A 26,465-nucleotide genomic window follows, 5' to 3' on the forward strand; every position below is an offset into this window, starting at 1 on the left:
GTAGAAAAGCATTTGTACTTCAAAGAGGAGGCCAATGAGGTGAAAGGAAATACCCATGGCAAATAGTTTTTATCAGTTGCAGAATTTCACAGAGCAATATTGCTGGGAGAGAAAAGGCACCACCTGAGGGAGGCACTCTCCACAAAACTACCTAGGGCAGGAGCCAGGTTGCCCCCAGGCACTAGGCGTGTCAGGCCTCAGCATTGTAAGGAGAGTTCACTGCAGTCCCTGAGTGAAGTTTTCTCCGCTGTCCTATGTCTACGTTCCTAAAATTTACTCTGTGGTTTCTGATGATCCTGGGTTATGAAAGGCCACTATTCATCGTTCTCCTTACACTCGTGCGCCTCCATCGACCTTAAAAGAAAGGGAGATTCATTCCCCTGCACCTCCACCAAAAAAAAAAAAAAAGAAAGGGAGGACACGCAACTGCTGGCAGGTAAATTCAGCAAACTTTGTCTCAACCCAAAAGAGACAGCTCTGTGGTGACCCGTCTTCCACGGTAAAACATTTCCTAGCCAATAAGGAATCTTCCCATCGCAATGACAATATGAGAGAATTGCCACCGATGGATTTGCCGCTGTGCCTACAAACATCATCTTGAGGCCATACAGTAGTGAAGCACGGGAACCCAGGCGCTTCACCCTTTACGATAGACCAGTGAAACTCAGAGAAGCACTATTGACCTGTGAGACATGACGTTGCTGGAAGCATCAGTGTACAGAGGCATGGGAACCTCGAAGGAGCTTCTTCGTGTGAATAAAACGCAGGCTGAACTTCATGGCAGGTTCCAGATTCTCAGGAATTCCACGGGCTGTATTGCTCAGAGGGAGAACCCAATGCTTAGGGCACATTTGAACTGAAAAATCTTGCTGGACGCACGGCTTTCCCAAAGACCCAAGGTTCTCAAAGAGCGAGGGTAAGTTTGACGGAAAAACAAACTGCCGGTGGCGCCTTTTTGCCTTGAAACCGGCAAGGAGCAAGATTTTCCTTAAACCATGAATCTCAGAAACATTGTGATCGTGAAGGAAAACCAGGGAGAGCAGATGTACTTCCAATAATCCTACACTTCAATGAAACCTCAAACCTAAATCCTATATTAAAACCAACCCTAATCCTAGCCCTAACCTAGGTCAAAACCTAGCCCTAGGTCTAAACCTAAAAAGAGGTGTAACCCTAAGCCTAGGTGTAATTCTGTAGACTCCTAACCTTAAACTGAACCCTAACCTAAGGCTCAGCCTAAACCAAGCCCTAACCCTAACCATATGTCTACCCTAAGGCTAAGCCTAATCCTAACCCCAAATCTGATGTGAACATGCAGCTCCCCCTACAACTAACCTTACTCCTAACCGTCACCCTTCGCCTGAACCTAACTTAACTCTATCCATCACCTTCAATCCAAGCCTCCATATCACCTTTATTGTAATCCAATCCCTTAAACTAGACAGAGAGCTAAACTTATCCACAGCCAAAACGGATGTAACACACAAGCCGCAAGCCTGACCCCAACTCTTAACCTCACACACTTTCTAACCCTCACACAAATATTAACCCCAACCCATACCTAAAGAGTCAAGTTCACCATAAGCCTAAATGAGACAATAGGTTCATTCATCCTTAAGCACTAAACCCTACTCTTACCTTCAACCTCACACTCACCCTACATTTGATCCATAACCTTACCATAAACCGAATACTCACGCAGCAGTAACTCTAACCTGAACTCTAACAATGTCTCTAAAAATGGCCACATGCTTGTACCTATGCCCATCTAAAGTTAAGGCTATACCGAAATCTTCTGTCCCACTATTTTGCAGCATTTAAAGAAGTACACGGGGAAAGATTTTTCTGCAAGGAAGAAACTGCAGGCGGCGTGGCTGAACTGAGAATACAATGCTGCACGAGCTCTTTGCCCTCAGATGTGGAAGTGTCAACAGTTGGCACTATAAAGAAACGGGAGTTTAATAAGTGATCATCAACCCCTGTGAATTCCCTTTGTTCTAGACGCCTGAAATAAAGAGTTGTCCTGAGTCACATAAACCTCCACCGGGTGGTCTTAACGTGGCGCAGGAACATGCAGGTATAAGAGAATTCCGAAGAAAGCTGAACATCCACAATTGAATGGCCATTGCTAGAAATGAAGTTGCAGCCGGATCGGACTGGGAAACTTAAGCTTCCATTAGACAATGAAGATGTTAGAATCTGGTAGGTCCACAATTCACGGTTTCTTTAGATCCATGAAATTCCTTGTTGAATTTTCGTCAGAAAATGAAAACTCCGGAGCCTCTGTTCAGCAAGCCCGGGTGTAGCTCCCATAGGCACACTGGTGCTCCTCTAGAATTTGGATAAAAATCTTTTTCAGGAGAATAAGGAACCTTGATCAAGCCAGGTGGGTTTTGACAAAAGAATTGCTGCCTGTGCCAGGTATACTGACAAGCACCCAGCTGTGCCAGTCCAGCATGTATTCAGCACAGGAATCTGCATCCATTGAGCCAAGACAAAGGAAAGCTCAGGGAGGCAGCACCCATGTAGAAAAGCATTTGTACTTCAAAGAGGAGGCCAATGAGGTGAAAGGAAATACCCATGGCAAATAGTTTTTATCAGTTGCAGAATTTCACAGAGCAATATTGCTGGGAGAGAAAAGGCACCACCTGAGGGAGGCACTCTCCACAAAACTACCTAGGGCAGGAGCCGGGTTGCCCCCAGGCACTAGGCGTGTCAGGCCTCAGCATTGTAAGGAGAGTTCACTGAAGTCCCTGAGTGAAGTTTTCTCCGCTGTCCTATGTCTACGTTCCTAAAATTTACTCTGTGGTTTCTGATGATCCTGGGTTATGAAAGGCCACTATTCATCGTTCTCCTTACACTCGTGCGCCTCCATCGACCTTAAAAGAAAGGGAGATTCATTCCCCTGCACCTCCACCAAAAAAAAAAAAAAAAAAAGGGAGGACACGCAACTGCTGGCAGGTAAATTCAGCAAACTTTGTCTCAACCCAAAAGAGACAGCTCTGTGGTGACCCGTCTTACACGGTAAAACATTTCCTAGCCAATAAGGAATCTTCCCATCGCAATGACAATATGAGAGAATTGCCACCGATGGATTTGCCGCTGTGCCTACAAACATCATCTTGAGGCCATACAGTAGTGAAGCACGGGAACCCAGGCGCTTCACCCTTTACGCTAGACCAGTGAAATTCAGAGAAGCACTATTGACTTTTGATACATGACGTTGCTGGAAGCATCAGTGTACAGAGGCATGGGAACCTCGAAGGAGCTTCTTCGTGTGAATAAAACGCAGGCTGAACTTCATGGCAGGTTCCAGATTCTCAGGAATTCCACGGGCTGTATTGCTCAGAGGTAGAACCCAATGCTTAGGGCACATTTGAACTGAAAAATCTTGCTGGACTCACGGCTTTCCCAAAGACCCAAGGTTCTCAAAGAGCGAGGGTAAGTTTGACGGAAAAACAAACTGCCGGTGGCGCCTTTTTGCCTTGAAACCGGCAAGGAGCAAGATTTTCCTTAAACCATGAATCTCAGAAACATTGTGATCGTGAAGGAAAACCAGGGAGAGCAGATGTACTTCCAATAATCCTACACTTCAATGAAACCTCAAACCTAAATCCTATATTAAAACCAACCCTAATCCTAGCCCTAACCTAGGTCAAAACCTAGCCCTAGGTCTAAACCTAAAAAGAGGTGTAACCCTAAGCCTAGGTGTAATTCTGTAGACTCCTAACCTTAAACTGAACCCTAACCTAAGGCTCAGCCTAAACCAAGCCCTAACCCTAACCATATGTCTACCCTAAGGCTAAGCCTAATCCTAACCCCAAATCTGATGTGAACATGCAGCTCCCCCTACAACTAACCTTACTCCTAACCGTCACCCTTCGCCTGAACCTAACTTAACTCTATCCATCACCTTCAATCCAAGCCTCCATATCACCTTTATTGTAATCCAATCCCTTAAACTAGACAGAGAGCTAAACTTATCCACAGCCAAAACGGATGTAACACACAAGCCGCAAGCCTGACCCCAACTCTTAACCTCACACACTTTCTAACCCTCACACAAATATTAACCCCAACCCATACCTAAAGAGTCAAGTTCACCATAAGCCTAAATGAGACAATAGGTTCATTCATCCTTAAGCACTAAACCCTACTCTTACCTTCAACCTCACACTCACCCTACATTTGATCCATAACCTTACCATAAACCGAATACTCACGCAGCAGTAACTCTAACCTGAACTCTAACAATGTCTCTAAAAATGGCCACATGCTTGTACCTATGCCCATCTAAAGTTAAGGCTATACCGAAATCTTCTGTCCCACTGTTTTGCAGCATTTAAAGAAGTACACTGGGAAAGATTTTTCTGCAAGGAAGAAACTGCAGGCGGCGTGGCTGAACTGAGAATACAATGCTGCACGAGCTCTTTGCCCTCAGATGTGGAAGTGTCAACAGTTGGCACTATAAAGAAACGGGAGTTTAATAAGTGATCATCAACCCCTGTGAATTCCCTTTGTTCTAGACGCCTGAAATAAAGAGTTGTCCTGAGTCACATAAACCTCCACCAGGTGGTCTTAACGTGGCGCGGGAACATGCAGGTATAAGAGAATTCCGAAGAAAGCTGAACATCCACAATTGAATGGCCATTGCTAGAAATGAAGTTGCAGCCGGATCGGACTGGGAAACTTAAGCTTCCATTAGACAATGAAGATGTTAGAATCTGGTAGGTACACAATTCACGGTTTCTATAGATCCATGAAATTCCTTGTTGAATTTTAGTCAGAAAATGAAAGCTCCGGAGCCTCTGTTCAGCAAGCCCGTGTGTAGTTCCCATAGGCACACTGGTGCTCCTCTAGAATTTGGATAAAAATCTTTTTCAGGAGAATAAGGAACCTTGATCAAGCCAGGTGGGTTTTGACAAAATAATTGCTGCCTGTGCCAGGTATACTGACAAGCACCCAGCTGTGCCAGTCCAGCATGTATTCAGCACAGGAATCTGCATCCATTGAGCCAAGACAAAGGAAAGCTCAGGGAGGCAGCACCCGTGTAGAAAAGCATTTGTACTTCAAAGAGGAGGCCAATGAGGTGAAAGGAAATACCCATGGCAAATAGTTTTTATCAGTTGCAGAATTTCACAGAGCAATATTGCTGGGAGAGAAAAGGCACCACCTGAGGGAGGCACTCTCCACAAAACTACCTAGGGCAGGAGCCGGGTTGCCCCCAGGCACTGGGCGTGTCAGGCCCCAGCATTGTAAGGAGAGTTCACTGAAGTCCCTGAGTGAAGTTTTCTCCGCTGTCCTATGTCTACGTTCCTAAAATTTACTCTGTGGTTTCTGATGATCCTGGGTTATGAAAGGCCACTATTCATCGTTCTCCTTACACTCGTGCGCCTCCATCGACCTTAAAAGAAAGGGAGATTCATTCCCCTGCACCTCCACCAAAAAAAAAAAAAAAAAGAAAGGGAGGACACGCAACTGCTGGCAGGTAAATTCAGCAAACTTTGTCTCAACCCAAAAGAGACAGCTCTGTGGTGACCCGTCTTCCACGGTAAAACATTTCCTAGCCAATAAGGAATCTTCCCATCGCAATGACAATATGAGAGAATTGCCACCGATGGATTTGCCGCTGTGCCTACAAACATCATCTTGAGGCCATACAGTAGTGAAGCACGGGAACCCAGGCGCTTCACCCTTTACGATAGACCAGTGAAACTCAGAGAAGCACTATTGACCTGTGAGACATGACGTTGCTGGAAGCATCAGTGTACAGAGGCATGGGAACCTCGAAGGAGCTTCTTCGTGTGAATAAAACGCAGGCTGAACTTCATGGCAGTTTCCAGATTCTCAGGAATTCCACGGGCTGTATTGCTCAGAGGTAGAACCCAATGCTTAGGGCACATTTGAACTGAAAAATCTTGCTGGACTCACGGCTTTCCCAAAGACCCAAGGTTCTCAAAGAGCGAGGGTAAGTTTGACGGAAAAACAAACTGCCGGTGGCGCCTTTTTGCCTTGAAACCGGCAAGGAGCAAGATTTTCCTTAAACCATGAATCTCAGAAACATTGTGATCGTGAAGGAAAACCAGGGAGAGCAGATGTACTTCCAATAATCCTACACTTCAATGAAACCTCAAACCTAAATCCTATATTAAAACCAACCCTAATCCTAGCCCTAACCTAGGTCAAAACCTAGCCCTAGGTCTAAACCTAAAAAGAGGTGTAACCCTAAGCCTAGGTGTAATTCTGTAGACTCCTAACCTTAAACTGAACCCTAACCTAAGGCTCAGCCTAAACCAAGCCCTAACCCTAACCATATGTCTACCCTAAGGCTAAGCCTAATCCTAACCCCAAATCTGATGTGAACATGCAGCTCCCCCTACAACTAACCTTACTCCTAACCGTCACCCTTCGCCTGAACCTAACTTAACTCTATCCATCACCTTCAATCCAAGCCTCCATATCACCTTTATTGTAATCCAATCCCTTAAACTAGACAGAGAGCTAAACTTATCCACAACCAAAACGGATGTAACACACAAGCCGCAAGCCTGACCCCAACTCTTAACCTCACACACTTTCTAACCCTCACACAAATATTAACCCCAACCCATACCTAAAGAGTCAAGTTCACCATAAGCCTAAATGAGACAATAGGTTCATTCATCCTTAAGCACTAAACCCTACTCTTACCTTCAACCTCACACTCACCCTACATTTGATCCATAACCTTACCATAAACCGAATACTCACGCAGCAGTAACTCTAACCTGAACTCTAACCATGTCTCTAAAAATGGCCACATGCTTGTACCTATGCCCATCTAAAGTTAAGGCTATACCGAAATCTTCTGTCCCACTATTTTGCAGCATTTAAAGAAGTACACTGGGAAAGATTTTTCTGCAAGGAAGAAACTGCAGGCGGCGTGGCTGAACTGAGAATACAATGCTGCACGAGCTCTTTGCCCTCAGATGTGGAAGTGTCAACAGTTGGCACTCTAAAGAAACGGGAGTTTAATAAGTGATCATCAACCCCTGTGAATTCCCTTTGTTCTAGACGCCTGAAATAAAGAGTTGTCCTGAGTCACATAAACCTCCACCGGGTGGTCTTAACGTGGCGCGGGAACATGCAGGTTTAAGAGAATACCGAAGAAAGCTGAACATCCACAATTGAATGGCCATTGCTAGAAATGAAGTTGCAGCCGGATCGGATTGGGAAACTTAAGCTTCCATTAGACAATGAAGATGTTAGAATCTGGTAGGTCCACAATTCACGGTTTCTTTAGATCCATGAAATTCCTTGTTGAATTTTCGTCAGAAAATGAAAGCTCCGGAGCCTCTGTTCAGCAGGACCAGGTTTAGCTCCCATAGGCACACTGGTGCTCCTCTAGAATTTGGATAAAAATCTTTTTCAGGAGAATAAGGAACCTTGATCAAGCCAGGTGGGTCTTGACAAAAGAAATTGCTGCCTGTGCCAGGTATACTGACAAGCACCCAGCTGTGCCAGTCCAGCATGTATTCAGCACAGGAATCTGCATCCATTGAGCCAAGACAAAGGAAAGCTCAGGGAGGCAGCACCCTTGTAGAAAAGCATTTGTACTTCAAAGAGGAGGCCAATGAGGTGAAAGGAAATACCCATGGCAAATAGTTTTTATCAGTTGCAGAATTTCACAGAGCAATATTGCTGGGAGAGTAAAGGCACCACCTGAGGGAGGCACGCTCCACAAAACTACCTAGGGCAGGAGCCGGGTTGCCCCCAGGCACTAGGCGTGTCAGGCCTCAGCATTGTAAGGAGAGTTCACTGAAGTCCCTGAGTGAAGTTTTCTCCGCTGTCCTATGTCTACGTTCCTAAAATTTACTCTGTGGTTTCTGATGATCCTGGGTTATGAAAGGCCACTATTCATCGTTCTCCTTACACTCGTGCGCCTCCATCGACCTTAAAAGAAAGGGAGATTCATTCCCCTGCACCTCCACCAAAAAAAAAAAAAAGAAAGTGAGGACACGCAACTGCTGGCAGGTAAATTCAGCAAACTTTGTCTCAACAAAAAAGAGACAGCTCTGTGGTGACCCGTCTTCCACGGTAAAACATTTCCTAGCCAATAAGGAATCTTCCCATCGCAATGACAATATGAGAGAATTGCCACCGATGGATTTGCCGCTGTGCCTACAAACATCATCTTGAGGCCATACAGTAGTGAAGCACGGGAACCCAGGCGCTTCACCCTTTACGCTAGACCAGTGAAACTCAGAGAAGCACTATTGACCTGTGAGACATGACGTTGCTGGAAGCATCAGTGTACAGAGGCATGGGAACCTCGAAGGAGCTTCTTCGTGTGAATAAAACGCAGGCTGAACTTCATGGCAGGTTCCAGATTCTCAGGAATTCCACGGGCTGTATTGCTCAGAGGTAGAACCCAATGCTTAGGGCACATTTGAACTGAAAAATCTTGCTGGACTCACGGCTTTCCCAAAGACCCAAGGTTCTCAAAGAGCGAGGGTAAGTTTGACGGAAAAACAAACTGCCGGTGGCGCCTTTTTGCCTTGAAACCGGCAAGGAGCAAGATTTTCCTTAAACCATGAATCTCAGAAACATTGTGATCGTGAAGGAAAACCAGGGAGAGCAGATGTACTTCCAATAATCCTACACTTAAATGAAACCTCAAACCTAAATCCTATATTAAAACCAACCCTAATCCTAGCCCTAACCTAGGTCAAAACCTAGCCCTAGGTCTAAACCTAAAAAGAGGTGTAACCCTAAGCCTAGGTGTAATTCTGTAGACTCCTAACCTTAAACTGAACCCTAACCTAAGGCTCAGCCTAAACCAAGCCCTAACCCTAACCATATGTCTACCCTAAGGCTAAGCCTAATCCTAACCCCAAATCTGATGTGAACATGCAGCTCCCCCTACAACTAACCTTACTCCTAACCGTCACCCTTCGCCTGAACCTAACTTAACTCTATCCATCACCTTCAATCCAAGCCTCCATATCACCTTTATTGTAATCCAATCCCTTAAACTAGACAGAGAGCTAAACTTATCCACAACCAAAACGGATGTAACACACAAGCCGCAAGCCTGACCCCAACTCTTAACCTCACACACTTTCTAACCCTCACACAAATATTAACCCCAACCCATACCTAAAGAGTCAAGTTCACCATAAGCCTAAATGAGACAATAGGTTCATTCATCCTTAAGCACTAAACCCTACTCTTACCTTCAACCTCACACTCACCCTACATTTGATCCATAACCTTACCATAAACCGAATACTCACGCAGCAGTAACTCTAACCTGAACTCTAACCATGTCTCTAAAAATGGCCACATGCTTGTACCTATGCCCATCTAAAGTTAAGGCTATACCGAAATCTTCTGTCCCACTATTTTGCAGCATTTAAAGAAGTACACTGGGAAAGATTTTTCTGCAAGGAAGAAACTGCAGGCGGCGTGGCTGAACTGAGAATACAATGCTGCACGAGCTCTTTGCCCTCAGATGTGGAAGTGTCAACAGTTGGCACTATAAAGAAACGGGAGTTTAATAAGTGATCATCAACCCCTGTGAATTCCCTTTGTTCTAGACGCCTGAAATAAAGAGTTGTCCTGAGTCACATAAACCTCCACCGGGTGGTCTTAACGTGGCGCGGGAACATGCAGGTTTAAGAGAATACCGAAGAAAGCTGAACATCCACAATTGAATGGCCATTGCTAGAAATGAAGTTGCAGCCGGATCGGATTGGGAAACTTAAGCTTCCATTAGACAATGAAGATGTTAGAATCTGGTAGGTCCACAATTCACGGTTTCTTTAGATCCATGAAATTCCTTGTTGAATTTTCGTCAGAAAATGAAAGCTCCGGAGCCTCTGTTCAGCAGGACCAGGTTTAGCTCCCATAGGCACACTGGTGCTCCTCTAGAATTTGGATAAAAATCTTTTTCAGGAGAATAAGGAACCTTGATCAAGCCAGGTGGGTCTTGACAAAAGAAATTGCTGCCTGTGCCAGGTATACTGACAAGCACCCAGCTGTGCCAGTCCAGCATGTATTCAGCACAGGAATCTGCATCCATTGAGCCAAGACAAAGGAAAGCTCAGGGAGGCAGCACCCTTGTAGAAAAGCATTTGTACTTCAAAGAGGAGGCCAATGAGGTGAAAGGAAATACCCATGGCAAATAGTTTTTATCAGTTGCAGAATTTCACAGAGCAATATTGCTGGGAGAGTAAAGGCACCACCTGAGGGAGGCACGCTCCACAAAACTACCTAGGGCAGGAGCCGGGTTGCCCCCAGGCACTAGGCGTGTCAGGCCTCAGCACTGTAAGGAGAGTTCACTGAAGTCCCTGAGTGAAGTTTTCTCCGCTGTCCTATGTCTACGTTCCTAAAATTTACTCTGTGGTTTCTGATGATCCTGGGTTATGAAAGGCCACTATTCATCGTTCTCCTTACACTCGTGCGCCTCCATCGACCTTAAAAGAAAGGGAGATTCATTCCCCTGCACCTCCACCAAAAAAAAAAAAAAAAAAGAAAGTGAGGACACGCAACTGCTGGCAGGTAAATTCAGCAAACTTTGTCTCAACAAAAAAGAGACAGCTCTGTGGTGACCCGTCTTCCACGGTAAAACATTTCCTAGCCAATAAGGAATCTTCCCATCGCAATGACAATATGAGAGAATTGCCACCGATGGATTTGCCGCTGTGCCTACAAACATCATCTTGAGGCCATACAGTAGTGAAGCACGGGAACCCAGGCGCTTCACCCATTACGCTAGACCAGTGAAACTCAGAGAAGCACTATTGACCTGTGAGACATGACGTTGCTGGAAGCATCAGTGTACAGAGGCATGGGAACCTCGAAGGAGCTTCTTCGTGTGAATAAAACGCAGGCTGAACTTCATGGCAGGTTCCAGATTCTCAGGAATTCCACGGGCTGTATTGCTCAGAGGTAGAACCCAATGCTTAGGGCACATTTGAACTGAAAAATCTTGCTGGACTCACGGCTTTCCCAAAGACCCAAGGTTCTCAAAGAGCGAGGGTAAGTTTGAAGTAAAAACAAACTGCCGGTGGCGCCTTTTTGCCTTGAAACCGGCAAGGAGCAAGATTTTCCTTAAACCATGAATCTCAGAAACATTGTGATCGTGAAGGAAAACCAGGGAGAGCAGATGTACTTCCAATAATCCTACACTTCAATGAAACCTCAAACCTAAATCCTATATTAAAACCAACCCTAATCCTAGCCCTAACCTAGGTCAAAACCTAGCCCTAGGTCTAAACCTAAAAAGAGGTGTAATCCTAAGCCTAGGTGTAATTCTGTAGACTCCTAACCTTAAACTGAACCCTAACCTAAGGCTCAGCCTAAACCAAGCCCTAACCCTAACCATATGTCTACCCTAAGGCTAAGCCTAATCCTAACCCCAAATCTGATGTGAACATGCAGCTCCCCCTACAACTAACCTTACTCCTAACCGTCACCCTTCGCCTGAACCTAACTTAACTCTATCCATCACCTTCAATCCAAGCCTCCATATCACCTTTATTGTAATCCAATCCCTTAAACTAGACAGAGAGCTAAACTTATCCACAACCAAAACGGATGTAACACACAAGCCGCAAGCCTGACCCCAACTCTTAACCTCACACACTTTCTATCCCTCACACAAATATTAACCCCAACCCATACCTAAAGAGTCAAGTTCACCATAAGCCTAAATGAGACAATAGGTTCATTCATCCTTAAGCACTAAACCCTACTCTTACCTTCAACCTCACACTCACCCTACATTTGATCCATAACCTTACCATAAACCGAATACTCACGCAGCAGTAACTCTAACCTGAACTCTAACAATGTCTCTAAAAATGGCCACATGCTTGTACCTATGCCCATCTAAAGTTAAGGCTATACCGAAATCTTCTGTCCCACTATTTTGCAGCATTTAAAGAAGTACACTGGGAAAGATTTTTCTGCAAGGAAGAAACTGCAGGCGGCGTGGCTGAACTGAGAATACAATGCTGCACGAGCTCTTTGCCCTCAGATGTGGAAGTGTCAACAGTTGGCACTATAAAGAAACGGGAGTTTAATAAGTGATCATCAACCCCTGTGAATTCCCTTTGTTCTAGACGCCTGAAATAAAGAGTTGTCCTGAGTCACATAAACCTCCACCGGGTGGTCTTAACGTGGCGCGGGAACATGCAGGTTTAAGAGAATACCGAAGAAAGCTGAACATCCACAATTGAATGGCCATTGCTAGAAATGAAGTTGCAGCCGGATCGGATTGGGAAACTTAAGCTTCCATTAGACAATGAAGATGTTAGAATCTGGTAGGTCCACAATTCACGGTTTCTTTAGATCCATGAAATTCCTTGTTGAATTTTCGTCAGAAAATGAAAACTCCGGAGCCTCTGTTCAGCAGGACCAGGTTTAGCTCCCATAGGCACACTGGTGCTCCTCTAGAATTTGGATAAAAATCTTTTTCAGGAGAATAAGGAACCTTGATCAAGCCAGGTGGGTCTTGACAAAAGAAATTGCTGCCTGTGCCAGGTATACTGACAAGCACCCAGCTGTGCCAGTCCAGCATGTATTCAGCACAGGAATCTGCATCCATTGAGCCAAGACAAAGGAAAGCTCAGGGAGGCAGCACCCTTGTAGAAAAGCATTTGTACTTCAAAGAGGAGGCCAATGAGGTGAAAGGAAATACCCATGGCAAATAGTTTTTATCAGTTGCAGAATTTCACAGAGCAATATTGCTGGGAGAGTAAAGGCACCACCTGAGGGAGGCACGCTCCACAAAACTACCTAGGGCAGGAGCCGGGTTGCCCCCAGGCACTAGGCGTGTCAGGCCTCAGCACTGTAAGGAGAGTTCACTGAAGTCCCTGAGTGAAGTTTTCTCCGCTGTCCTATGTCTACGTTCCTAAAATTTACTCTGTGGTTTCTGATGATCCTGGGTTATGAAAGGCCACTATTCATCGTTCTCCTTACACTCGTGCGCCTCCATCGACCTTAAAAGAAAGGGAGATTCATTCCCCTGCACCTCCACCAAAAAAAAAAAAAAGAAAGTGAGGACACGCAACTGCTGGCAGGTAAATTCAGCAAACTTTGTCTCAACAAAAAAGAGACAGCTCTGTGGTGACCCGTCTTCCACGGTAAAACATTTCCTAGCCAATAAGGAATCTTCCCATCGCAATGACAATATGAGAGAATTGCCACCGATGGATTTGCCGCTGTGCCTACAAACATCATCTTGAGGCCATACAGTAGTGAAGCACGGGAACCCAGGCGCTTCACCCTTTACGCTAGACCAGTGAAACTCAGAGAAGCACTATTGACCTGTGAGACATGACGTTGCTGGAAGCATCAGTGTACAGAGGCATGGGAACCTCGAAGGAGCTTCTTCGTGTGAATAAAACGCAAGCTGAACTTCATGGCAGGTTCCAGATTCTCAGGAATTCCACGGGCTGTATTGCTCAGAGGTAGAACCCAATGCTTAGGGCACATTTGAACTGAAAAATCTTGCTGGACTCACGGCTTTCCCAAAGACCCAAGGTTCTCAAAGAGCGAGGGTAAGTTTGACGGAAAAACAAACTGCCGGTGGCGCCTTTTTGCCTTGAAACCGGCAAGGAGCAAGATTTTCCTTAAACCATGAATCTCAGAAACATTGTGATCGTGAAGGAAAACCAGGGAGAGCAGATGTACTTCCAATAATCCTACACTTCAATGAAACCTCAAACCTAAATCCTATATTAAAACCAACCCTAATCCTAGCCCTAACCTAGGTCAAAACCTAGCCCTAGGTCTAAACCTAAAAAGAGGTGTAACCCTAAGCCTAGGTGTAATTCTGTAGACTCCTAACCTTAAACTGAACCCTAACCTAAGGCTCAGCCTAAACCAAGCCCTAACCCTAACCATATGTCTACCCTAAGGCTAAGCCTAATCCTAACCCCAAATCTGATGTGAACATGCAGCTCCCCCTACAACTAACCTTACTCCTAACCGTCACCCTTCGCCTGAACCTAACTTAACTCTATCCATCACCTTCAATCCAAGCCTCCATATCACCTTTATTGTAATCCAATCCCTTAAACTAGACAGAGAGCTAAACTTATCCACAACCAAAACGGATGTAACACACAAGCCGCAAGCCTGACCCCAACTCTTAACCTCACACACTTTCTAACCCTCACACAAATATTAACCCCAACCCATACCTAAAGAGTCAAGTTCACCATAAGCCTAAATGAGACAATAGGTTCATTCATCCTTAAGCACTAAACCCTACTCTTACCTTCAACCTCACACTCACCCTACATTTGATCCATAACCTTACCATAAAACGAATACTCACGCAGCAGTAACTCTAACCTGAACTCTAACCATGTCTCTAAAAATGGCCACATGCTTGTACCTATGCCCATCTAAAGTTAAGGCTATACCGAAATCTTCTGTCCCACTATTTTGCAGCATTTAAAGAAGTACACTGGGAAAGATTTTTCTGCAAGGAAGAAACTGCAGGCGGCGTGGCTGAACTGAGAATACAATGCTGCACGAGCTCTTTGCCCTCAGATGTGGAAGTGTCAACAGTTGGCACTATAAAGAAACGGGAGTTTAATAAGTGATCATCAACCCCTGTGAATTCCCTTTGTTCTAGACGCCTGAAATAAAGAGTTGTCCTGAGTCACATAAACCTCCACCGGGTGGTCTTAACGTGGCGCGGGAACATGCAGGTTTAAGAGAATACCGAAGAAAGCTGAACATCCACAATTGAATGGCCATTGCTAGAAATGAAGTTGCAGCCGGATCGGATTGGGAAACTTAAGCTTCCATTAGACAATGAAGATGTTAGAATCTGGTAGGTCCACAATTCACGGTTTCTTTAGATCCATGAAATTCCTTGTTGAATTTTCGTCAGAAAATGAAAGCTCCGGAGCCTCTGTTCAGCAGGACCAGGTTTAGCTCCCATAGGCACACTGGTGCTCCTCTAGAATTTGGATAAAAATCTTTTTCAGGAGAATAAGGAACCTTGATCAAGCCAGGTGGGTCTTGACAAAAGAAATTGCTGCCTGTGCCAGGTATACTGACAAGCACCCAGCTGTGCCAGTCCAGCATGTATTCAGCACAGGAATCTGCATCCATTGAGCCAAGACAAAGGAAAGCTCAGGGAGGCAGCACCCTTGTAGAAAAGCATTTGTACTTCAAAGAGGAGGCCAATGAGGTGAAAGGAAATACCCATGGCAAATAGTTTTTATCAGTTGCAGAATTTCACAGAGCAATATTGCTGGGAGAGTAAAGGCACCACCTGAGGGAGGCACGCTCCACAAAACTACCTAGGGCAGGAGCCGGGTTGCCCCCAGGCACTAGGCGTGTCAGGCCTCAGCATTGTAAGGAGAGTTCACTGAAGTCCCTGAGTGAAGTTTTCTCCGCTGTCCTATGTCTACGTTCCTAAAATTTACTCTGTGGTTTCTGATGATCCTGGGTTATGAAAGGCCACTATTCATCGTTCTCCTTACACTCGTGCGCCTCCATCGACCTTAAAAGAAAGGGAGATTCATTCCCCTGCACCTCCACCAAAAAAAAAAAAAAGAAAGTGAGGACACGCAACTGCTGGCAGGTAAATTCAGCAAACTTTGTCTCAACAAAAAAGAGACAGCTCTGTGGTGACCCGTCTTCCACGGTAAAACATTTCCTAGCCAATAAGGAATCTTCCCATCGCAATGACAATATGAGAGAATTGCCACCGATGGATTTGCCGCTGTGCCTACAAACATCATCTTGAGGCCATACAGTAGTGAAGCACGGGAACCCAGGCGCTTCACCCTTTACGCTAGACCAGTGAAACTCAGAGAAGCACTATTGACCTGTGAGACATGACGTTGCTGGAAGCATCAGTGTACAGAGGCATGGGAACCTCGAAGGAGCTTCTTCGTGTGAATAAAACGCAGGCTGAACTTCATGGCAGGTTCCAGATTCTCAGGAATTCCACGGGCTGTATTGCTCAGAGGTAGAACCCAATGCTTAGGGCACATTTGAACTGAAAAATCTTGCTGGACTCACGGCTTTCCCAAAGACCCAAGGTTCTCAAAGAGCGAGGGTAAGTTTGACGGAAAAACAAACTGCCGGTGGCGCCTTTTTGCCTTGAAACCGGCAAGGAGCAAGATTTTCCTTAAACCATGAATCTCAGAAACATTGTGATCGTGAAGGAAAACCAGGGAGAGCAGATGTACTTCCAATAATCCTACACTTAAATGAAACCTCAAACCTAAATCCTATATTAAAACCAACCCTAATCCTAGCCCTAACCTAGGTCAAAACCTAGCCCTAGGTCTAAACCTAAAAAGAGGTGTAACCCTAAGCCTAGGTGTAATTCTGTAGACTCCTAACCTTAAACTGAACCCTAACCTAAGGCTCAGCCTAAACCAAGCCCTAACCCTAACCATATGTCTACCCTAAGGCTAAGCCTAATCCTAACCCCAAATCTGATGTGAACATGCAGCTCCCCCTACAACTAACCTTACTCCTAACCGTCACCCTTCGCCTGAACCTAACTTAACTCTATCCATCACCTTCAATCCAAGCCTCCATATCACCTTTATTGTAATCCAATCCCTTAAACTAGACAGAGAGCTAAACTTATCCACAACCAAAACGGATGTAACACACAAGCCGCAAGCCTGACCCCAACTCTTAACCTCACACACTTTCTAACCCTCACACAAATATTAACCCCAACCCATACCTAAAGAGTCAAGTTCACCATAAGCCTAAATGAGACAATAGGTTCATTCATCCTTAAGCACTAAACCCTACTCTTACCTTCAACCTCACACTCACCCTACATTTGATCCATAACCTTACCATAAACCGAATACTCACGCAGCAGTAACTCTAACCTGAACTCTAACCATGTCTCTAAAAATGGCCACATGCTTGTACCTATGCCCATCTAAAGTTAAGGCTATACCGAAATCTTCTGTCCCACTATTTTGCAGCATTTAAAGAAGTACACTGGGAAAGATTTTTCTGCAAGGAAGAAACTGCAGGCGGCGTGGCTGAACTGAGAATACAATGCTGCACGAGCTCTTTGCCCTCAGATGTGGAAGTGTCAACAGTTGGCACTATAAAGAAACGGGAGTTTAATAAGTGATCATCAACCCCTGTGAATTCCCTTTGTTCTAGACGCCTGAAATAAAGAGTTGTCCTGAGTCACATAAACCTCCACCGGGTGGTCTTAACGTGGCGCGGGAACATGCAGGTTTAAGAGAATACCGAAGAAAGCTGAACATCCACAATTGAATGGCCATTGCTAGAAATGAAGTTGCAGCCGGATCGGATTGGGAAACTTAAGCTTCCATTAGACAATGAAGATGTTAGAATCTGGTAGGTCCACAATTCACGGTTTCTTTAGATCCATGAAATTCCTTGTTGCATTTTCGTCAGAAAATGAAAACTCCGGAGCCTCTGTTCAGCAGGACCAGGTTTAGCTCCCATAGGCACACTGGTGCTCCTCTAGAATTTGGATAAAAATCTTTTTCAGGAGAATAAGGAACCTTGATCAAGCCAGGTGGGTCTTGACAAAAGAAATTGCTGCCTGTGCCAGGTATACTGACAAGCACCCAGCTGTGCCAGTCCAGCATGTATTCAGCACAGGAATCTGCATCCATTGAGCCAAGACAAAGGAAAGCTCAGGGAGGCAGCACCCTTGTAGAAAAGCATTTGTACTTCAAAGAGGAGGCCAATGAGGTGAAAGGAAATACCCATGGCAAATAGTTTTTATCAGTTGCAGAATTTCACAGAGCAATATTGCTGGGAGAGTAAAGGCACCACCTGAGGGAGGCACGCTCCACAAAACTACCTAGGGCAGGAGCCGGGTTGCCCCCAGGCACTAGGCGTGTCAGGCCTCAGCACTGTAAGGAGAGTTCACTGAAGTCCCTGAGTGAAGTTTTCTCCGCTGTCCTATGTCTACGTTCCTAAAATTTACTCTGTGGTTTCTGATGATCCTGGGTTATGAAAGGCCACTATTCATCGTTCTCCTTACACTCGTGCGCCTCCATCGACCTTAAAAGAAAGGGAGATTCATTCCCCTGCACCTCCACCAAAAAAAAAAAAAAGAAAGTGAGGACACGCAACTGCTGGCAGGTAAATTCAGCAAACTTTGTCTCAACAAAAAAGAGACAGCTCTGTGGTGACCCGTCTTCCACGGTAAAACATTTCCTAGCCAATAAGGAATCTTCCCATCGCAATGACAATATGAGAGAATTGCCACCGATGGATTTGCCGCTGTGCCTACAAACATCATCTTGAGGCCATACAGTAGTGAAGCACGGGAACCCAGGCGCTTCACCCTTTACGCTAGACCAGTGAAACTCAGAGAAGCACTATTGACCTGTGAGACATGACGTTGCTGGAAGCATCAGTGTACAGAGGCATGGGAACCTCGAAGGAGCTTCTTCGTGTGAATAAAACGCAGGCTGAACTTCATGGCAGGTTCCAGATTCTCAGGAATTCCACGGGCTGTATTGCTCAGAGGTAGAACCCAATGCTTAGGGCACATTTGAACTGAAAAATCTTGCTGGACTCACGGCTTTCCCAAAGACCCAAGGTTCTCAAAGAGCGAGGGTAAGTTTGACGGAAAAACAAACTGCCGGTGGCGCCTTTTTGCCTTGAAACCGGCAAGGAGCAAGATTTTCCTTAAACCATGAATCTCAGAAACATTGTGATCGTGAAGGAAAACCAGGGAGAGCAGATGTACTTCCAATAATCCTACACTTAAATGAAACCTCAAACCTAAATCCTATATTAAAACCAACCCTAATCCTAGCCCTAACCTAGGTCAAAACCTAGCCCTAGGTCTAAACCTAAAAAGAGGTGTAACCCTAAGCCTAGGTGTAATTCTGTAGACTCCTAACCTTAAACTGAACCCTAACCTAAGGCTCAGCCTAAACCAAGCCCTAACCCTAACCATATGTCTACCCTAAGGCTAAGCCTAATCCTAACCCCAAATCTGATGTGAACATGCAGCTCCCCCTACAACTAACCTTACTCCTAACCGTCACCCTTCGCCTGAACCTAACTTAACTCTATCCATCACCTTCAATCCAAGCCTCCATATCACCTTTATTGTAATCCAATCCCTTAAACTAGACAGAGAGCTAAACTTATCCACAACCAAAACGGATGTAACACACAAGCCGCAAGCCTGACCCCAACTCTTAACCTCACACACTTTCTAACCCTCACACAAATATTAACCCCAACCCATACCTAAAGAGTCAAGTTCACCATAAGCCTAAATGAGACAATAGGTTCATTCATCCTTAAGCACTAAACCCTACTCTTACCTTCAACCTCACACTCACCCTACATTTGATCCATAACCTTACCATAAACCGAATACTCACGCAGCAGTAACTCTAACCTGAACTCTAACCATGTCTCTAAAAATGGCCACATGCTTGTACCTATGCCCATCTAAAGTTAAGGCTATACCGAAATCTTCTGTCCCACTATTTTGCAGCATTTAAAGAAGTACACTGGGAAAGATTTTTCTGCAAGGAAGAAACTGCAGGCGGCGTGGCTGAACTGAGAATACAATGCTGCACGAGCTCTTTGCCCTCAGATGTGGAAGTGTCAACAGTTGGCACTATAAAGAAACGGGAGTTTAATAAGTGATCATCAACCCCTGTGAATTCCCTTTGTTCTAGACGCCTGAAATAAAGAGTTGTCCTGAGTCACATAAACCTCCACCGGGTGGTCTTAACGTGGCGCGGGAACATGCAGGTTTAAGAGAATACCGAAGAAAGCTGAACATCCACAATTGAATGGCCATTGCTAGAAATGAAGTTGCAGCCGGATCGGATTGGGAAACTTAAGCTTCCATTAGACAATGAAGATGTTAGAATCTGGTAGGTCCACAATTCACGGTTTCTTTAGATCCATGAAATTCCTTGTTGAATTTTCGTCAGAAAATGAAAACTCCGGAGCCTCTGTTCAGCAGGACCAGGTTTAGCTCCCATAGGCACACTGGTGCTCCTCTAGAATTTGGATAAAAATCTTTTTCAGGAGAATAAGGAACCTTGATCAAGCCAGGTGGGTCTTGACAAAAGAAATTGCTGCCTGTGCCAGGTATACTGACAAGCACCCAGCTGTGCCAGTCCAGCATGTATTCAGCACAGGAATCTGCATCCATTGAGCCAAGACAAAGGAAAGCTCAGGGAGGCAGCACCCTTGTAGAAAAGCATTTGTACTTCAAAGAGGAGGCCAATGAGGTGAAAGGAAATACCCATGGCAAATACTTTTTATCAGTTGCAGAATTTCACAGAGCAATATTGCTGGGAGAGTAAAGGCACCACCTGAGGGAGGCACGCTCCACAAAACTACCTAGGGCAGGAGCCGGGTTGCCCCCAGGCACTAGGCTTGTCAGGCCTCAGCACTGTAAGGAGAGTTCACTGAAGTCCCTGAGTGAAGTTTTCTCCGCTGTCCTATGTCTACGTTCCTAAAATTTACTCTGTGGTTTCTGATGATCCTGGGTTATGAAAGGCCACTATTCATCGTTCTCCTTACACTCGTGCGCCTCCATCGACCTTAAAAGAAAGGGAGATTCATTCCCCTGCACCTCCACCAAAAAAAAAAAAAAAAAAGAAAGTGAGGACACGCAACTGCTGGCAGGTAAATTCAGCAAACTTTGTCTCAACAAAAAAGAGACAGCTCTGTGGTGACCCGTCTTCCACGGTAAAACATTTCCTAGCCAATAAGGAATCTTCCCATCGCAATGACAATATGAGAGAATTGCCACCGATGGATTTGCCGCTGTGCCTACAAACATCATCTTGAGGCCATACAGTAGTGAAGCACGGGAACCCAGGCGCTTCACCCATTACGCTAGACCAGTGAAACTCAGAGAAGCACTATTGACCTGTGAGACATGACGTTGCTGGAAGCATCAGTGTACAGAGGCATGGGAACCTCGAAGGAGCTTCTTCGTGTGAATAAAACGCAGGCTGAACTTCATGGCAGGTTCCAGATTCTCAGGAATTCCACGGGCTGTATTGCTCAGAGGTAGAACCCAATGCTTAGGGCACATTTGAACTGAAAAATCTTGCTGGACTCACGGCTTTCCCAAAGACCCAAGGTTCTCAAAGAGCGAGGGTAAGTTTGAAGTAAAAACAAACTGCCGGTGGCGCCTTTTTGCCTTGAAACCGGCAAGGAGCAAGATTTTCCTTAAACCATGAATCTCAGAAACATTGTGATCGTGAAGGAAAACCAGGGAGAGCAGATGTACTTCCAATAATCCTACACTTCAATGAAACCTCAAACCTAAATCCTATATTAAAACCAACCCTAATCCTAGCCCTAACCTAGGTCAAAACCTAGCCCTAGGTCTAAACCTAAAAAGAGGTGTAATCCTAAGCCTAGGTGTAATTCTGTAGACTCCTAACCTTAAACTGAACCCTAACCTAAGGCTCAGCCTAAACCAAGCCCTAACCCTAACCATATGTCTACCCTAAGGCTAAGCCTAATCCTAACCCCAAATCTGATGTGAACATGCAGCTCCCCCTACAACTAACCTTACTCCTAACCGTCACCCTTCGCCTGAACCTAACTTAACTCTATCCATCACCTTCAATCCAAGCCTCCATATCACCTTTATTGTAATCCAATCCTTTAAACTAGACAGAGAGCTAAACTTATCCACAACCAAAACGGATGTAACACACAAGCCGCAAGCCTGACCCCAACTCTTAACCTCACACACTTTCTATCCCTCACACAAATATTAACCCCAACCCATACCTAAAGAGTCAAGTTCACCATAAGCCTAAATGAGACAATAGGTTCATTCATCCTTAAGCACTAAACCCTACTCTTACCTTCAACCTCACACTCACCCTACATTTGATCCATAACCTTACCATAAACCGAATACTCACGCAGCAGTAACTCTAACCTGAACTCTAACAATGTCTCTAAAAATGGCCACATGCTTGTACCTATGCCCATCTAAAGTTAAGGCTATACCGAAATCTTCTGTCCCACTATTTTGCAGCATTTAAAGAAGTACACTGGGAAAGATTTTTCTGCAAGGAAGAAACTGCAGGCGGCGTGGCTGAACTGAGAATACAATGCTGCACGAGCTCTTTGCCCTCAGATGTGGAAGTGTCAACAGTTGGCACTATAAAGAAACGGGAGTTTAATAAGTGATCATCAACCCCTGTGAATTCCCTTTGTTCTAGACGCCTGAAATAAAGAGTTGTCCTGAGTCACATAAACCTCCACCGGGTGGTCTTAACGTGGCGCGGGAACATGCAGGTATAAGAGAATTCCGAAGAAAGCTGAACATCCACAATTGAATGGCCATTGCTAGAAATGAAGTTGCAGCCGGATCGGACTGGGAAACTAAAGCTTCCATTAGACAATGAAGATGTTAGAATCTGGTAGGTCCACAATTCACGGTTTCTTTAGATCCATGAAATTCCTTGTTGAATTTTCGTCAGAAAATGAAAACTCCGGAGCCTCTGTTCAGCAAGCCCGGGTGTAGCTCCCATAGGCACACTGGTGCTCCTCTAGAATTTGGATAAAAATCTTTTTCAGGAGAATAAGGAACCTTGATCAAGCCAGGTGGGTCTTGACAAAAGAAATTGCTGCCTGTGCCAGGTATACTGACAAGCACCCAGCTGTGCCAGTCCAGCATGTATTCAGCACAGGAATCTGCATCCATTGAGCCAAGACAAAGGAAAGCTCAGGGAGGCAGCACCCTTGTAGAAAAGCATTTGTACTTCAAAGAGGAGGCCAATGAGGTGAAAGGAAATACCCATGGCAAATAGTTTTTATCAGTTGCAGAATTTCACAGAGCAATATTGCTGGGAGAGTAAAGGCACCACCTGAGGGAGGCACGCTCCACAAAACTACCTAGGGCAGGAGCCGGGTTGCCCCCAGGCACTAGGCGTGTCAGGCCTCAGCACTGTAAGGAGAGTTCACTGAAGTCCCTGAGTGAAGTTTTCTCCGCTGTCCTATGTCTACGTTCCTAAAATTTACTCTGTGGTTTCTGATGATCCTGGGTTATGAAAGGCCACTATTCATCGTTCTCCTTACACTCGTGCGCCTCCATCGACCTTAAAAGAAAGGGAGATTCATTCCCCTGCACCTCCACCAAAAAAAAAAAAAAAAAAGAAAGTGAGGACACGCAACTGCTGGCAGGTAAATTCAGCAAACTTTGTCTCAACAAAAAAGAGACAGCTCTGTGGTGACCCGTCTTCCACGGTAAAACATTTCCTAGCCAATAAGGAATCTTCCCATCGCAATGACAATATGAGAGAATTGCCACCGATGGATTTGCCGCTGTGCCTACAAACATCATCTTGAGGCCATACAGTAGTGAAGCACGGGAACCCAGGCGCTTCACCCATTACGCTAGACCAGTGAAACTCAGAGAAGCACTATTGACCTGTGAGACATGACGTTGCTGGAAGCATCAGTGTACAGAGGCATGGGAACCTCGAAGGAGCTTCTTCGTGTGAATAAAACGCAGGCTGAACTTCATGGCAGGTTCCAGATTCTCAGGAATTCCACGGGCTGTATTGCTCAGAGGTAGAACCCAATGCTTAGGGCACATTTGAACTGAAAAATCTTGCTGGACTCACGGCTTTCCCAAAGACCCAAGGTTCTCAAAGAGCGAGGGTAAGTTTGAAGTAAAAACAAACTGCCGGTGGCGCCTTTTTGCCTTGAAACCGGCAAGGAGCAAGATTTTCCTTAAACCATGAATCTCAGAAACATTGTGATCGTGAAGGAAAACCAGGGAGAGCAGATGTACTTCCAATAATCCTACACTTCAATGAAACCTCAAACCTAAATCCTATATTAAAACCAACCCTAATCCTAGCCCTAACCTAGGTCAAAACCTAGCCCTAGGTCTAAACCTAAAAAGAGGTGTAATCCTAAGCCTAGGTGTAATTCTGTAGACTCCTAACCTTAAACTGAACCCTAACCTAAGGCTCAGCCTAAACCAAGCCCTAACCCTAACCATATGTCTACCCTAAGGCTAAGCCTAATCCTAACCCCAAATCTGATGTGAACATGCAGCTCCCCCTACAACTAACCTTACTCCTAACCGTCACCCTTCGCCTGAACCTAACTTAACTCTATCCATCACCTTCAATCCAAGCCTCCATATCACCTTTATTGTAATCCAATCCTTTAAACTAGACAGAGAGCTAAACTTATCCACAACCAAAACGGATGTAACACACAAGCCGCAAGCCTGACCCCAACTCTTAACCTCACACACTTTCTATCCCTCACACAAATATTAACCCCAACCCATACCTAAAGAGTCAAGTTCACCATAAGCCTAAATGAGACAATAGGTTCATTCATCCTTAAGCACTAAACCCTACTCTTACCTTCAACCTCACACTCACCCTACATTTGATCCATAACCTTACCATAAACCGAATACTCACGCAGCAGTAACTCTAACCTGAACTCTAACAATGTCTCTAAAAATGGCCACATGCTTGTACCTATGCCCATCTAAAGTTAAGGCTATACCGAAATCTTCTGTCCCACTATTTTGCAGCATTTAAAGAAGTACACTGGGAAAGATTTTTCTGCAAGGAAGAAACTGCAGGCGGCGTGGCTGAACTGAGAATACAATGCTGCACGAGCTCTTTGCCCTCAGATGTGGAAGTGTCAACAGTTGGCACTATAAAGAAACGGGAGTTTAATAAGTGATCATCAACCCCTGTGAATTCCCTTTGTTCTAGACGCCTGAAATAAAGAGTTGTCCTGAGTCACATAAACCTCCACCGGGTGGTCTTAACGTGGCGCGGGAACATGCAGGTATAAGAGAATTCCGAAGAAAGCTGAACATCCACAATTGAATGGCCATTGCTAGAAATGAAGTTGCAGCCGGATCGGACTGGGAAACTAAAGCTTCCATTAGACAATGAAGATGTTAGAATCTGGTAGGTCCACAATTCACGGTTTCTTTAGATCCATGAAATTCCTTGTTGAATTTTAGTCAGAAAATGAAAACTCCGGAGCCTCTGTTCAGCAAGCCCGGGTGTAGCTCCCATAGGCACACTGGTGCTCCTCTAGAATTTGGATAAAAATCTTTTTCAGGAGAATAAGGAACCTTGATCAAGCCAGGTGGGTTTTGACAAAAGAATTGCTGCCTGTGCCAGGTATACTGACAAGCACCCAGCTGTGCCAGTCCAGCATGTATTCAGCACAGGAATCTGCATCCATTGAGCCAAGACAAAGGAAAGCTCAGGGAGGCAGCACCCGTGTAGAAAAGCATTTGTACTTCAAAGAGGAGGCCAATGAGGTGAAAGGAAATACCCATGGCAAATAGTTTTTATCAGTTGCAGAATTTCACAGAGCAATATTGCTGGGAGAGAAAAGGCACCACCTGAGGGAGGCACTCTCCACAAAACTACCTAGGGCAGGAGCCAGGTTGCCCCCAGGCACTAGGCGTGTCAGGCCTCAGCATTGTAAGGAGAGTTCACTGAAGTCCCTGAGTGAAGTTTTCTCCGCTGTCCTATGTCTACGTTCCTAAAATTTACTCTGTGGTTTCTGATGATCCTGGGTTATGAAAGGCCACTATTCATCGTTCTCCTTACACTCGTGCGCCTCCATCGACCTTAAAAGAAAGGGAGATTCATTCCCCTGCACCTCCACCAAAAAAAAAAATAAGAAAGTGAGGACACGCAACTGCTGGCAGGTAAATTCAGCAAACTTTGTCTCAACCCAAAAGAGACAGCTCTGTGGTGACCCGTCTTCCACGGTAAAACATTTCCTAGCCAATAAGGAATCTTCCCATCGCAATGACAATATGAGAGAATTGCCACCGATGGATTTGCCGCTGTGCCTACAAACATCATCTTGAGGCCATACAGTAGTGAAGCACGGGATCCCAGGCGCTTCACCCTTTACGCTAGACCAGTGAAACTCAGAGAAGCACTATTGACCTGTGAGACATGACGTTGCTGGAAGCATCAGTGTACAGAGGCATGGGAACCTCGAAGGAGCTTCTTCGTGTGAATAAAACGCAGGCTGAACTTCATGGCAGGTTCCAGATTCTCAGGAATTCCACGGGCTGTATTGCTCAGAGGTAGAACCCAATGCTTAGGGCACATTTGAACTGAAAAATCTTGCTGGACGCACGGCTTTCCCAAAGACCCAAGGTTCTCAAAGAGCGAGGGTAAGTTTGACGGAAAAACAAACTGCCGGTGGCGCCTTTTTGCCTTGAAACCGGCAAGGAGCAAGATTTTCCTTAAACCATGAATCTCAGAAACATTGTGATCGTGAAGGAAAACCAGGGAGAGCAGATGTACTTCCAATAATCCTACACTTCAATGAAACCTCAAACCTAAATCCTATATTAAAACCAACCCTAATCCTAGCCCTAACCTAGGTCAAAACCTAGCCCTAGGTCTAAACCTAAAAAGAGGTGTAACCCTAAGCCTAGGTGTAATTCTGTAGACTCC

Source organism: Tenrec ecaudatus, chromosome 14 (genome assembly GCF_050624435.1).
Source record: "Tenrec ecaudatus isolate mTenEca1 chromosome 14, mTenEca1.hap1, whole genome shotgun sequence".
NCBI lineage: Eukaryota > Metazoa > Chordata > Mammalia > Afrosoricida > Tenrecidae > Tenrec > Tenrec ecaudatus.